At 45.6% G+C, this 13,410-nt stretch overlaps 1 protein-coding gene across 1 annotated transcript in view; it reads right to left on the bottom strand.

Moving 5' to 3' along the window:
* CHST8 (carbohydrate sulfotransferase 8) overlaps window positions 1-8,784 on the bottom strand; it is a 201,638-nt gene extending 192,854 nt beyond the window's left edge. Inside the window, exon 1 of the mRNA XM_058813697.1 lies at window positions 8,635-8,784. The gene's annotated coding sequence lies outside the window, so the exon portion shown is untranslated. The remainder of the gene's footprint in view (window positions 1-8,634) is intronic.
* Window positions 8,785-13,410: the final 4,626 nt, after the last annotated feature.

Raw genomic sequence — 13,410 nt, forward strand, 5'->3', positions numbered from 1 at the left:
GAATTTGTTATAAGAACACTGTGATTGAAATATCACTGACTGACTTTCCACCACAACTCGGAAATGGGCTGCAATCATGGGGGGGATCCTCTTCCAACCAGCCCAAATGATGATGAGGATGATAGAGCCCTATCAAATATTTATGAAAACCAGATGAATTTCTGTGCAAGCAACACATGCTGCTACTATAACAGAGACCTCAGATAATCTCCTGACATTATCCTGAGCTGAGGTTTCTCCCAGTGTAAACTAAAGGTAGAATAACAAGCTCATTCTAGTATTTTGAAGTAAAAGTGCTGCACCAGAGGTTAATAATGTATCAGAAGAACACAGTGCAGGCAGGTGTGATGATTTGTTATTTATAGGTACTATGTACTGGCTGCTATCAGTGCAGTAGCTCTCCTGTGTAAGGCACAGAATAGAAGAGCTTTATGTGAGCTGTAGACTCACATGTGTTAGGAGAATATACAACATCTAATGCTGCGGGGAGACACTGAGACCTGCAGGAGTGACAGCATACACAAAACAATATGGGCAGTACTAGTCCAAAGCATTAAATAATTACAGTGTTTATAACAAAAGGATTAATTAATTAATTCAAGGATTTTAAAGTAACTTTAGATTTTGAATGTTGAAAACAAAAAAAAAAAAAAAAAAAGAAATTGTTAATGTAAATTTTCTGTGTCATAAAATCTCTGCACCTTGCTGTCACACCAATAACTCCAAGACTGGTATTTAAAGATGTGAGATAATACTACTGCCAGTCTCAGTGGGAGAGTGGCGTTTTGAAAGGAAATCCCTTCCCCCTAGTCTGCAAAGGAATACTGGCATTAAGTGCTGAAACAGCTGCTGAAACATCCTTTGTTTTGGCACTAAGGTGATAGAAAGCAGGGAAGAGATGCTGGAGAGTTTGGGGAGCACTGTGTGAAGGCAGACAGTTCAGTAATTTATTGGACAGCAGCTTCCTTGGGTGGATCCCACAGCCATAACTAACAGGCAGATGTGAATTACTTTGCTAGTAAGTTATAAGTGACTCTTTAAAACATTGTCACACGGCTTTGGTGTTATTGGAAGAAAAACTAACAATGGGATCTGAATAATGGTTGAGAAGAAAAGCCAGAAAAGTAATAAATTAGCTTCTGTAGTTGAAGAGGGAGGTTTTTGAATGTGTGTGATAAAATCTGATTTTGGGAAAGATGGAAAAAAGCATGTAAGTGTTTGTATATCTTAGAGATGCAGGGAAGGAACTTTCCCTAGAACTGGTGGATGTGGAAATTTGTGTAGGGTGGAAGAAGTTCTGGACTGAGGGATGGAAGGATGAAATAATAGCTGGTCATGCTCTGCCTTGCACCCAGTGCTGTGATAACCCCCAGATGAAGGGGTTTTCATCACTGCAGATTAGGAGGGGATTCTCTCTTCTCTCTTTTCTCTTCTCCCTTCTCTCAGAGGCAAATACATTTCTGCCGCAAGAAAGGGGCTGCATTCTGTCCGCTCACCCTTCTCTGAGCCTTTGGCATCTGCTCAGATGAAGAAAATAACTCCTCTTCTGAACTGCAGCACAAAGGGGAGATTCATGGCATCATCCTGTCTGTGTGCCTGCAGACTCACATGCTTTACTGACCAGGATGTCACTTGTACAATTTCTTTCTTTATTTCCTAGATCTTTTCACAAATGGATTTTGTGATTCCTGAGAAATGAGGAGTCTAAAGGTCCACAAAAAACCCCAATCTGTCTGCTTTTTGCCAATGAAAGAGAAACTCAGCTTTTAGCTCTTTTTATGCACTAGTCTAACTTCTGATGTACTCTTTAGATTTTTGAACTTATTTTACTAATGCAGCTCATACTGATTTATATGCTCTAAGCAGATCAAGCAGCTCATGCAAAAAAAACCTGTTAAAGTATATTAAATAATAATTTATGTAACATCTTCCATTAAAGAACTTAAAAGCAACACAAAAATTAATTGATCTTCTCTGAGCTAAGTCGTATCCCCATTTCAGACATAAAAATGAAGGCATATTAAATCCCATATTCAAACGTAGGTGCCTGAAGTCAGTCATCTTAATATACATGTGACCAGCTAACCACTGCTGTGATTCTCCCAACCCTGAAGAGGATTGGGTCTGTATTTGAGGACCACACTGGAGAAAGGAGAAACCACCTCTCTCCAACTGTTTCTGTGCAGGCATTAAAGGAACCCAGATTTAAAGACCAGGATTTCCTGCAGCCCTGGCTAAATTAGCAACTGTTAAAAAATAAAGCAACTTTTACTTAGCTCCTAGCTTTAAGTGAATGTCAGATGACAGGCACTCAGGTTCAAAAAGCACTCAGAAAGTTCATGCAGCTGATCCAGCCACCTCTCCCAACCAAGGTGAGTAATTAGCGCTCTCTCCAGGATGGCCATTGACTTAACATTTCCTGGCTTCCTCCTGCTTGGTTGCTGTGTGAATGAATGGTGCTCGGCAGATCAGGCCCTAGCAGACCTTAACGTGCCTGTGCTTCTCTGTGGCAGCACTGCAGGCAGCATTGGGCCCTCCTGCGTCCTGTGTTCATCCCCAGCACAGCCACCAGGACTCTGACTTGCACTTCCAAGAGAGGCTGTCTTCATTCTGATGAAGACTGAAAGACCATTTATGGGTGCTCTGATGCACATTTCAAATTAAGTATTTTAAAGGTGTTGAAATAATTGCCCCGTTTGCATATTTAATGGACCTTGAGATAGAAGCATTCCCCAAAAATGCCTAGTTAATACTGGTTTGACAGTGCATTGGCACAGTGCTGAGCTCTAATACATCAAATTAGCATTGCTTTGCAAAATGTAACTGAAAGATCTCTTAAAACATGCCAGATTCCAAAATCAGTGTAGGAGAAGAGGGTCTCACCCTGACTGCGTTCTTAAAAGTCCTTTCCAGTTCCTTACCAGGACTCTAAGGGCATTTCTTTCAAATGCTTTAGAAATGATAATTCTTTTCAAACTTTGTATTTGCATCCTTGTTCAAGAGTGACTAATCCCACTTGGGGTGTTGTAGGGGGACAGAGTATGGGTAAATGAAGGTAATGTAGAATGTAATCTTTTCCCCCAATGAGTTGTAGCTGGAACCAATTACTAAAGATTAGGAGCAGGCCAGATGATAACAGGCAACACCTGTAACCAATAAGAACTAGCGGCATAAAAGAGTGGATTGGTGAGAAGTCAGATGGCTGCTGTAAGGACCAGGAACAGGCAGTGCTTAGAGGAGCTGACTGTGAGAAACATTGAGGAGGTATGAAACTGGTGCTATGGAATCCTTGCACTCTAATGATAAAAGAACTCTTGATATCAAAGAAAATATGTATTGGTAATAGAACTGTTGTAATATGTAAGACAACAGGGTCTTTCTTCACAGTACAACTGGAAATCCTCTCATGCTGGGTGAGCAGTGGGGCTGCGGCTGGGCAGTGGCGGTGCAGCTGGGCTCTGCACAGAGGGTGAGTGTTGGATAATCTACAGTGCAGGTGCTTCCCTACCCCCTGTGGATGGCTCATAAATTCCAGGTGGGATCTGAAGGAACTGGCACTGCCCCATTACGTTCCTCTGTGGCTTCAGTCCTGGCAACTCCAGCAGCTTCTCCCTGCACAGCATTAACACAGCTGTGCTCAGCAGACCCGACGGTGCTGGAATGGCCCCAAAAAGCAGTGGGAAGCTGCCAGGCTCTGCTCCCTGAAGGGCTCCCGGCCCCGCCTGCCAGCTCAGGCTGTGTTAACCCCCGGGCACGGCACTGCCCCAGCCTGGCCACAGCCTCCCACTGCCAACAGTTTCAATTAGGAATTCTCCAGGGTGGCCTTGTCCTGGTTGGCATTAGCTCACTTTGCTTCCATTTTGCTCTGTGGATTTTCAATAGCTATGCTAGAACAGTATACATTGAAACAAAAGTATTAAGATATAATGGTGACATTTTTCTCCAAAATTTTTATCTTCATCTGACCAGGGATACAAGTGGTAGGGTAGCGTTCCAGTATCTGTTAACAGACATTTCCTTGCAAGTGTGCTGTCACAGCTATTAAAATGTTTTACCAGCAAAAGTCATGCAACACCACCTGTGACAGAGGCTTGTGACACTGGTTTTGATCCCCTGAAAGAACAGAAAATGTGAATAGACTGTTTAATGATTGTTTTCTATTAGTGATGCATACTGTGGTGTGGTTACTGTGAGGTGGCATGTCCAGCACCTAGTGGCTCTGAAAATGGCACTGTCAGACCTGGAAGGTCATCCCCAGCATGGCAGGGAGTGTGCTGCAACAGTGTCCCCCCTCATTCCAACCTTTCTCAGCTGTCTTCCCTCTCTGCTCTTCACCATGGGGTCATGCTGTGAAGATGAGCTCCTGCTGGTCCTGCTGCCACAGCTCCAAGGTTTCAGTGGGAGCAGAGCCTGTGCCTGCTGAACATCTCCCAGCTGCCATGGCTGTACCTCACAGAAACAGAAAACTCCAGCAAACATCTGTGGGATCTTGTTTGTGATTGTCCCCACCAGCTCCAGTCAGCTTCAAAAGCTGGAGGCTGAAGGGCTGCTCCTGTGGCTCAGCTGAAGCCAGAGACAAATGTTGGCTGCTGTATGATGACTAAGTCTCACATGCTTATTGCTCCTATCAGTTAGAGCTCTTAATCACTTTGTGCTGTTTCATGCTATAACGTGAATTCACTTCAAGCTGTGAAATTCACCGTTTTTGCCATGACTAATTTGTGAAATCTGCCACCTTTCTTTGTGGTTCACGTTGTGCCCTAGTTAGGCATCATCTGTCTGATTAGGGAAGCCTGTGATTTGTTTCTTGCAGTTGAGCCAATACAATTTCATTCCCCTCCTTTCCTGTCTCTGCACTCAGCTGCAATTTTACTGTCACCCATGCCCTTGGATGCACTGAGGCTGGAGTGGTGTGGAGGCCACCTCTGCTGGGGCTGGCACACGGGAGCCTGGCTCTCCCCCTCCTCAGAACACATGCAGGGGGCTCAGCCTGGGCTTTAACCCTGGCTTTGCTTGAGGCTACCTAGGTCTGCTATGTTTACCATCTTCCTAGATTTCTCCCTGGTTGCTGCAATATTTTGGAAATCATTTCCCACCTGCCTTGCCAGTGCCTTATTTCACGATACATTCATCTGTTACTCTTTACATTGAATGTTGCTGGCATTACTAAATGCTATAAATATACCCAGTATTCCATAAAAACACACAAGCAGATGACTGGTCTTGCCTACAAGAAATACTATGAATTTTTCATTTTTTTTTCACATGCTCTGAGCAAAATTCAGAGGGTGCTTGAGGAATATCTCATAACTGAATCAAGTCCTAAATTCCTATTTTCTCACTGATTAATTATTTCCTAAAAATATTTTCCTGCCCTCTTAATGTCTTAATTGTTCCTTGAAGAGGTTGCCAGCTCATCCATCCTTTTTCACACCCTCTTATAAGCCCAGTGAAACATTATTTTAGTATTTCTGTCACTGAAATACAGTGATAAATGGTCTTCTTTTAAAATCAGTGGGAACAGAATAATTGATGTGCAGGAGAGCTTATCGACTTGCTCTTGCCAAAATGGAGTCCTGCCATGAAGTTCAGAAGGATCACGAGATGCCCTGGATACTACTCATGCTCCTCTTTTCTTGATGGCAAAGCTGATGGGTTTGGGCTACATATCTTCACAAGCTAATGATGGAAAAGCAAAGGAAACTTCCTATCCTAGCTCTTATTTTAACCATAACTTTCTTTTCCATCTTTTTTCCTATATTCTTTTTTTTACCAGTTTCACTCAAAGTTAATCACCTCCCTGCCTGAAAAACAGACATGTGAATAAGATCAACAGCATGATTCCTATTAACAGATAGATAAATGGACAAATCTCTGAGAGTCCCTGGCTGTAATTAACCCTTTATCAAAATCCCAGAAGAGGAGGCCAAGGAACAGCCCAAGACCATGCTTATGACTTTGTCCAGTTATCAGAAATCCTAATGGGCCTCATCCTGCTTGTGCCCACAGAGTTGATAACATTTCCCTGAATGACCCTGAGAGCAGGACTGTGGCTGCTGCTCAGCATCCCATGCCCTTCTCTGTGTTTGCTGCATCCAGCACAGCAATCCTGCAGCCCTGCTGGCCCGAGCCACTCACTTACCCCCACTGCAGCCTAATCAGATGGCAATAAAAGCTTTTACTGTGCCATCCTGTTTGTGCTCAGCAGAAACATAAAAAGCATATTAGAAAATTGATTTTAGGCATTAATTGTGAGCAAAGAACATTATACTGAGTAGAGACAGGGTGGTTTTTTTCAGGCAGAAAAATTCTATTTTAGTCTTTTAAAAGCAACTGTGGAAGATGCTGAGCTAAGCCCCATGGACACTCTTTTCAAATACCGTAAGGCAAAGAGTAGTTACTGAATCTCCTCAGTCTTATTAGCTTACATAAACATAAAAATTTGAATAATGTTTAAAAAGCTAAATTCTCCAGATAATCCATAATCAGTAAATGTTCATTACTGAGATGCAGCAAATATGCATGAGATTTCCCCAGTGGTATTTTGGTTGCATGATCTAAAAGGAGTAGAAAAGCCTCCTCCAAGTGGGGCTGGGCAAAAACTTCTATAGGCTCCTGAGGCCATTTGGCCGCAGTGTGGACCTTCCTGGTCCCTTCAGGAAGGAGCAGGAGGAAATCAGAATTCACTGTCTTTGTTACAGCTCTGGTGATTTATAAATAAATCATCCCCACAGGATGATTGATGTCTCCATATAAATAATTAAGTCTTGACCTTATGTTATGACACCTGCTAAATTTTTTGGCACTTGAAAGCAGTGCTCAGGAGAGATCCTTGGCTGTGGATAAATGCCTTGACTGTGGATAAATGAAGGTGGGACTGCATTCAAGGGGGAGGGGGAGACAGGTTTTTGTTTACCCTCATTTTGTTCTGTTTGATTCCATCAGCTAATTGATGATGATTATTAATCTCTGTTGCCATCTACTCTATGGATTTAATTCCTGCCTGTGATTGCTGTTGGAAAGTTAGCTCCATTAGAAGCAGACTTTGATTGGATTTCCAGTAGCCAGAGTTTCCCAGATGTCCCCCAAATCATTGTGGTACCTAGTCCAGGCACCTTACGATTATTTTTGGTTGCCATTTACTTTGTTTGGTGGCAGAGCTCCAGTAGCCTGGGTGACACTGTCATTATGCTCAACCAGGCTAGGTAGCAGGTGTCAGCAAAAGTTTAATTTGGAAGCTCATGAATTCAAAAGAAGAGCTTAACAGTTATCCCCAACACAGAGAGCTGCTGTGGCCTGAGCCTGGAAAAGAGAAAATCCCAGGGACATGAAAGGAATTGATGAGACACCAGGCATCTGACAAAATGAAATCTTCTCGGGATAAACTGAGGATAGCTTTCTTGTCAAATGGTGAGCATCATTGATAAACAAAACAGATTTAGCAGCAGCATTTCCAATTCTCATTTCTGAGACTGTTCAGGTTTACTATTCACCCTCTCTTCCTGGTACTGTAGAGACAGCCTATTCTCTTTATAGCTGCAACTTTTAAATCTTGCAATAAAATACAAGAATTTTCTATGTAGGTCTCTAACATTAAAAAAGAGAGCATCTTTGAGTTTTTTAAAACATGTTAATCTACATGCAACACAAGTCAGCTACAGACAGAAAGCAATATTATAACACGATCACAACAAGGGGTTTTCCTAATCCCTGAGAAATCTTAAACTAATGACACAGCTATGACCAGGTATCACATCGTTCCTGACTACTTCCACCAGCACCCGGGAATCCCAGACGTCAGCAGGGTGCTGTCCGGTTGCCGTCCCCAGCACCCTGGGGCGAACATACTTGTACAATTGCTGTACGCTTGCCGTGGTTTGAACACACCCGTTCTGGCTGAGGGGTAAAGGGGCATTGCAAGGTCCGAGCTGCCGCTGTGGCCGAGCAGGGGCAGGGCAATCTGGACGTGATGAACAGCACTCCTGCGGGAGAGCAGCGCCCAAAGAAACCCCCTGCTCTCTAAAGGTAGCTCCAGAAATTAAAAAGTGCCTCCGAGTCCCGTCATACCGCTCCTGCTCGCACAGACTGAACTCCGCCTGAACCGCGTTTCCAGTCTAGGGAGATGCCTGCATTCATCAACTAGTTTGCTTTGGACCCGTTATTTTCGTTACAGAAACCCATGCCGGACCCGTACCCGTGAGCGCTCAGCCAGTCGGAGCCGGCGGCTCCATCCTATCCCCGGGGATGGTCCCGGTGCCGGTGCCCGAGCGGGGCTGGGCCGGCCCCGCCCGGCAGCGGAGGGAGCGGAGCGGGCTGGGGCGGAGGGGACGCGCCGCAGCCCGGGGCGACCGCACCGCGCCCGGCTGCCACTGCACCCGCAATTCCCGGCACCGGGAATCACAGCTGTAATTCACCGGGAATCACAGCGCCGCGAGCCGGGAGAGCAGCCCTGAGGTCAGGGGGTCGCACCGCCGGGATGACGAGGGGACACGGGACGAGGAGCCCCGCCGCAAGTTCGTCACTTTCCCGAAGTGGTGCGGGGAAAAGTTGGGGAGCGGCCGGGGGATGCGGGGACGCGGGCGGCGAAGCGCGTCCCGGGCCCGGGGACAGGGACAGGGGGATCTGGCCACTGACCTGCGCCGCGGCCGCGCCGCTCCCGCGCTCGCTCAGCGCATCCTCGGCGCCGCTCCCGCCGCCGCCCTGCGCGCCGCAGCCGCGGCTCCGCGCCCGCGATGCTCGGCGGGGAGGAGAGAGTGAAGCGGGACAGCCCGCCCGAGACGGGAGGAGGCCGCCGCCCCCCTCCCCGCCCCCCGCCTCCCGCCCCGCCGCCGGCCCCGGCCCCGCCGGCGGCCGCGCCCCGCGCCCAGCGCGCACCTCCGGCAGCAGGTGCGGCGGCCTCCGGCGGGGAGCGCTCCGCTCCTGCCGCGCCCGGCGCATCTTCCTCCCCTCGCGGTGGCGCGGGCGGGGCCGGCCGGGGCCGCCGCCTTTCCAGGGGTGCTCTCGCCTCAAGTTTGCCGCGTTCTGGCGGAGCCGGGCGCTCCCCGCCGCTCCGGCGGATCGTGCATTGTCTGCAGGGCAGTTCCAGCGGAGCGGGGCGCTGCGGGCCGAGCCCGTGACCGCCCTGCGCGCTCCCGCTCCCGCACGCCGAGCCCGCGCGGCTCCCGGCCGAATATCGCACCCCCGAGGGAGGAAAGAAAGGTCCCGGGCAGGGTGCGGGGGAAGCCTGTGCGCCCCTGCTGCCCGGTGTCTCCGGGAGGGAAGAAGAAGGGAGGATCCTCCGTATCCTCTGTGTGGATTCAAGCATCCTGCCGGGCGTCTCCTCCGGGCTGCAGTTTGTACAATATATATGTGTTTTGAGACTGGTTGGGAAGATGGGTGGCCCATACTTGCTCTCAAAAGACGGTTGTGAACACACACCTCAAGGGCAGCACAGAAGTAATTGGAAGAGAATTGAAGTGATGGTGTCCTCGAAGAACAAACTGGAGCAGACACACCGTAGCCAGGGCATGGTGGGCACCAAGGTGCCTTATCTTGAGCCTGCATAAGGCCTGTGGAGTAACAGCACAGAAGGGGCCTCTTGCACTCTCTGCTGGCTATATTCCACCCTAAAATACAGAGAGGCTTTTCGCACATAACTGTGCAGCACAATAAAGAGTCTCACGAGAGCAGAACCGGGGCATGGCTGTAATCCCCAAGAATGGCCTCGGTGCCATGCCTGGGTATTGCTGGTGTAATGAAGTGGCCATTTAATTAAACTGAATAACGCCCCCAGAGCCTGGCACTGTGCTCTGCACCCACTCCTCAGTTTGGAGTGTGGGTCCCAGGAGCTGCCCCTGCTGCCAGGGAGCCTCGGAGCTGAGCTTTGGCAGCCTGGGGGCAGCGGGAGCTTGTCAGAACCAACACCAGACATGGTGCCTTGAGTGCCCACCACCCACCTCCACCTGACACTGTGCAGTGTGAAATGTGTGTCAAGATGGATCCTATCCACAGCCCTCAGAATAATTTCAGGTGTGTCTTATAAATAAACTATGACATTTATCCTGTGACTAGATTAGCAGAAATATATTACACTTAGTCTGCTCCTTAGCAATCAATTGTTCTAAGTAGGTGTTATTTATCAAAGCATTGATTGAGGACCCAAGTCTGTAGTCCTTAAGCAAGCCAGCTCATTGCTGATCGGATGGAATATTTAAATGAGAGTTTTGAGATCAGACTTTGTGTAATTCCATTGTCATAGGAAAAGAAGGTGCATGTGACAGCTTTACAGGGGAAGATGCATTCATGCTACTTGGAGTTCAAAGGAAGAATAACACGTGAAAACTGCAGTCATTGCTTTACCTGAGCACCTTCTGTCCTGCTCTCTGTGGCGCAGGGTGCATAAGCTGTCACAGCAATATAATAAGTCTGTAACTGGGTAAAGTGAGTTGCATACTGTAAATGTAAAACCCTGCTCGATGTCTGTTGCTATGGCAGGTGACCGGGGAGGGAACGTCCTCCAAGGGCCATCCCTGGCACGAGGAACCTTCCCTGCCACATCTGCGTGGGGGCCTTTGTGAGCAGAGTGTGCCTCCCTATTCTTTATTCAGGTTGTGTTATGAAAAATGCTTTAAATGGATGACCTTGAAAACAAAGCCCAAACAAGAGTCCTGGCACTCTGGGTCCATTGACAGCGAGTTCTCTGCCCTGCTGCCTGCAGGACTCACAATTATGTTTTTCTCCAATTTTGGCTCCATTACTTACAAAAAATTCCCGATAATGTGAAAAATAAGGTATCTTAAACCACTGATTTCTGGGGGTTATTTTTGTGTTTGGAGGATTGATTTTTATTTTTTTCCCTCTCAGTCTCCAATGGAACAGAAGGCAATGTGAATCCCTTTTGTTTACTTCTTTGTTTCTGCTCCTGACTGCTTATTAGCAGATATGTGTGTGGCTCTGCTGTGGTCTGAGGCTGGTTAGTGACTATTACAAAGTTAGGAGGAAGAGCAACAGTCACGAAGCCTTGGTTTTGAGAGGGTGGAATGAAGAGGAAACAAAAAAAGGAAATATTTATCTAGGAAAAGAATATACTTGGTAAATGCTTATGCTAGAACAATAAAAGATTTTTATTCTGTTATTTCTAGGAAATGAGATTTCCAATTATTTTGATATTAAAGCATGTTAAAGCAAAGGCAGTATTTATTGAAGGGTTTATTATCTGTTTTATTAGTTGCACAGACTCAGACACAGGGTGCAAAGAAACACCCCAGCATATAATCTAGTATTGTGATCTAGTGATACTGTGCTTATAATCAGGATTTCTGATTATCATGCATTGCACACAGTCACTTAGAGCCCTATATAGAATCTAGTTTCTTTTAAGACTGGAAGGAATTGTTTACCTTTGCTTAGTCATCAGCAAATGCAACTTATATTTTCAAAATGTTTGCTATGGAAAGATGGAGAACATTTGGGGGTGAGTGGAATTAATTGTAAAATTGTTTATGGACCCTGGATACATGTAAAATGTTTCTGGTGGAAAAAACTGGAAATTATTTATCTTGATGATTTGGAGCCTGATATTTATAGCAATACTGTTTGAATGCTTTAGAAAAAAGATCATTTCTCCCATCCTGCCAATTATTTGGGAAAAAAGGTCAGTTTTTTTTTTAATACTATATATAGGAAAGCTTATCTTACACTGAGTCTTTATTCATCTCTCAGAAAATAGCACAGAGAAAATGAAGAGAACATATGGTGTCTTCTATCAGTCAGTCATCATTACTGCTTCTTCACACTATGTCATCACCCCACAAATAGCAAATGAGTGTGAATTTCTCCCTGCTGAAAGAGAAAAGAAAAAACTGGTTAGTACAGCCAAGTAAAAAAAAAGAAATAATATTACAATAGCATCAACTGGAACATTATATAAAATATTAATGACAATGAGAATGCAGAGGGAAAACCCTCTAAACTGTCAAACAATAGTATCAAACCTCAAAATGTTGAGCTGGAGCAGAACTCATGAATTTCTCTTGATTTGATAACTAAGCTTGAAATATTGATGGGACACAGTCTCTCCTGCCCATTCTTTATGAATGATTCTGTGCTACTTGAGGTGCTCAAACAGACAGAACTCAAATAAGAACAGCGAGGAATGTAATGTAATAGTTTGTCTCTGGGGCATCCATAAAATCTTGAATTTCCTTTTTAAGCAGACATCTAGGAAAAATATAATTTTATTTAATTCCCCAATGTTCCTATTACACTTTAGTACAAAGGTTGCAATTGAAATGCTTATCTGCAAAGCCCCTCTGCCATTCTTAGTCTCTTGCAAAGAAATGTATGACATAGCAGCCTTGGAAATAGCTGCCACAGGAACTTAACAAACCCCAACTCTGGAAACATCTGTCCCAGCTTTGGAAGGGATATTTCAAAACCATCCTTCTTGAGAAGCAGCAAAAACAGTTGGGGTTTATGGGGAAAAAATGTCTATATATGTGTGTGTGTGTGCAAAAAAAAAAAAAAGCAAATTAAGAACCTCATTGGAATGTCTGAAGCAGATCTGGGCCATGTTGTCTCCCAGTTCTCTAATCCTTCGTTTCCTTTGGATCCTTCCCTCAAACAGCAGCTCATAACAGGATGCTAATGCACCTGGAATTGAGCCCCACATGTAAACAGCAAGCTCATTTGCAGACTCCACTGACTCTGGCACCCACTGAAATAAATCTGTATGAGGTGCCCTTCTTCAAACATCTGCCCATGTAGGCTCTTGGGCTGGAGTTAAGTTTCTGATGCTGCTTTAGGGTTCCCAGACCTGACTGGGGGAACAGAGCATTTCTCTGAAGGCCATTTTCTTAAAATTGCTTACACACAATGAGCCAGTCAGGGTGAGCTGGGCAGGCTGGGGACAGAGCCAGTGAGGGTCAAATAAGAGAGGAAAGCTCAGAGTAATGCTAGGGACAGAAGAAAGTGGAGTGAATTTTCTGGGACCAAAATTAACCAAAATTAAGAAAATAATAAATAAGTCCATGCATTCTGCCCCTGGAGCAATGCTTCTGCATAGGTACTATCTGGCAAGGTTTCTATGGAGAGGCAGTGTCTTTTTCAGACCAAGAAATATCCATGGGACAAATTGTAGGGTACACAAACCATTCTTTAGGAACAAAATAAAAATCACTGGAAAGATTATAGAAACCTCAAAAGACAGAACTGGAAGAGATGTATTAGATCATATGGTTCCTTGTTGGTAGAAGCAGTAATAAATTGCCCCCTGGAGATAGAGAACATCAGTTATTTCATAAAATATAGCCAAAGGGCCCTGAAGGAACAATATGGTTTAGACAGGAAAGCCTGAGAAACATTTGATTTAGTCTTAAGTGAGAGCAGCCAGACCTGGCAGACTCAGATTCCAAAAATGGCACTCAGAACTAC

This window comes from Ammospiza caudacuta, chromosome 13 (assembly GCF_027887145.1).
Source record: "Ammospiza caudacuta isolate bAmmCau1 chromosome 13, bAmmCau1.pri, whole genome shotgun sequence".
Classification (NCBI taxonomy): domain Eukaryota; kingdom Metazoa; phylum Chordata; class Aves; order Passeriformes; family Passerellidae; genus Ammospiza; species Ammospiza caudacuta.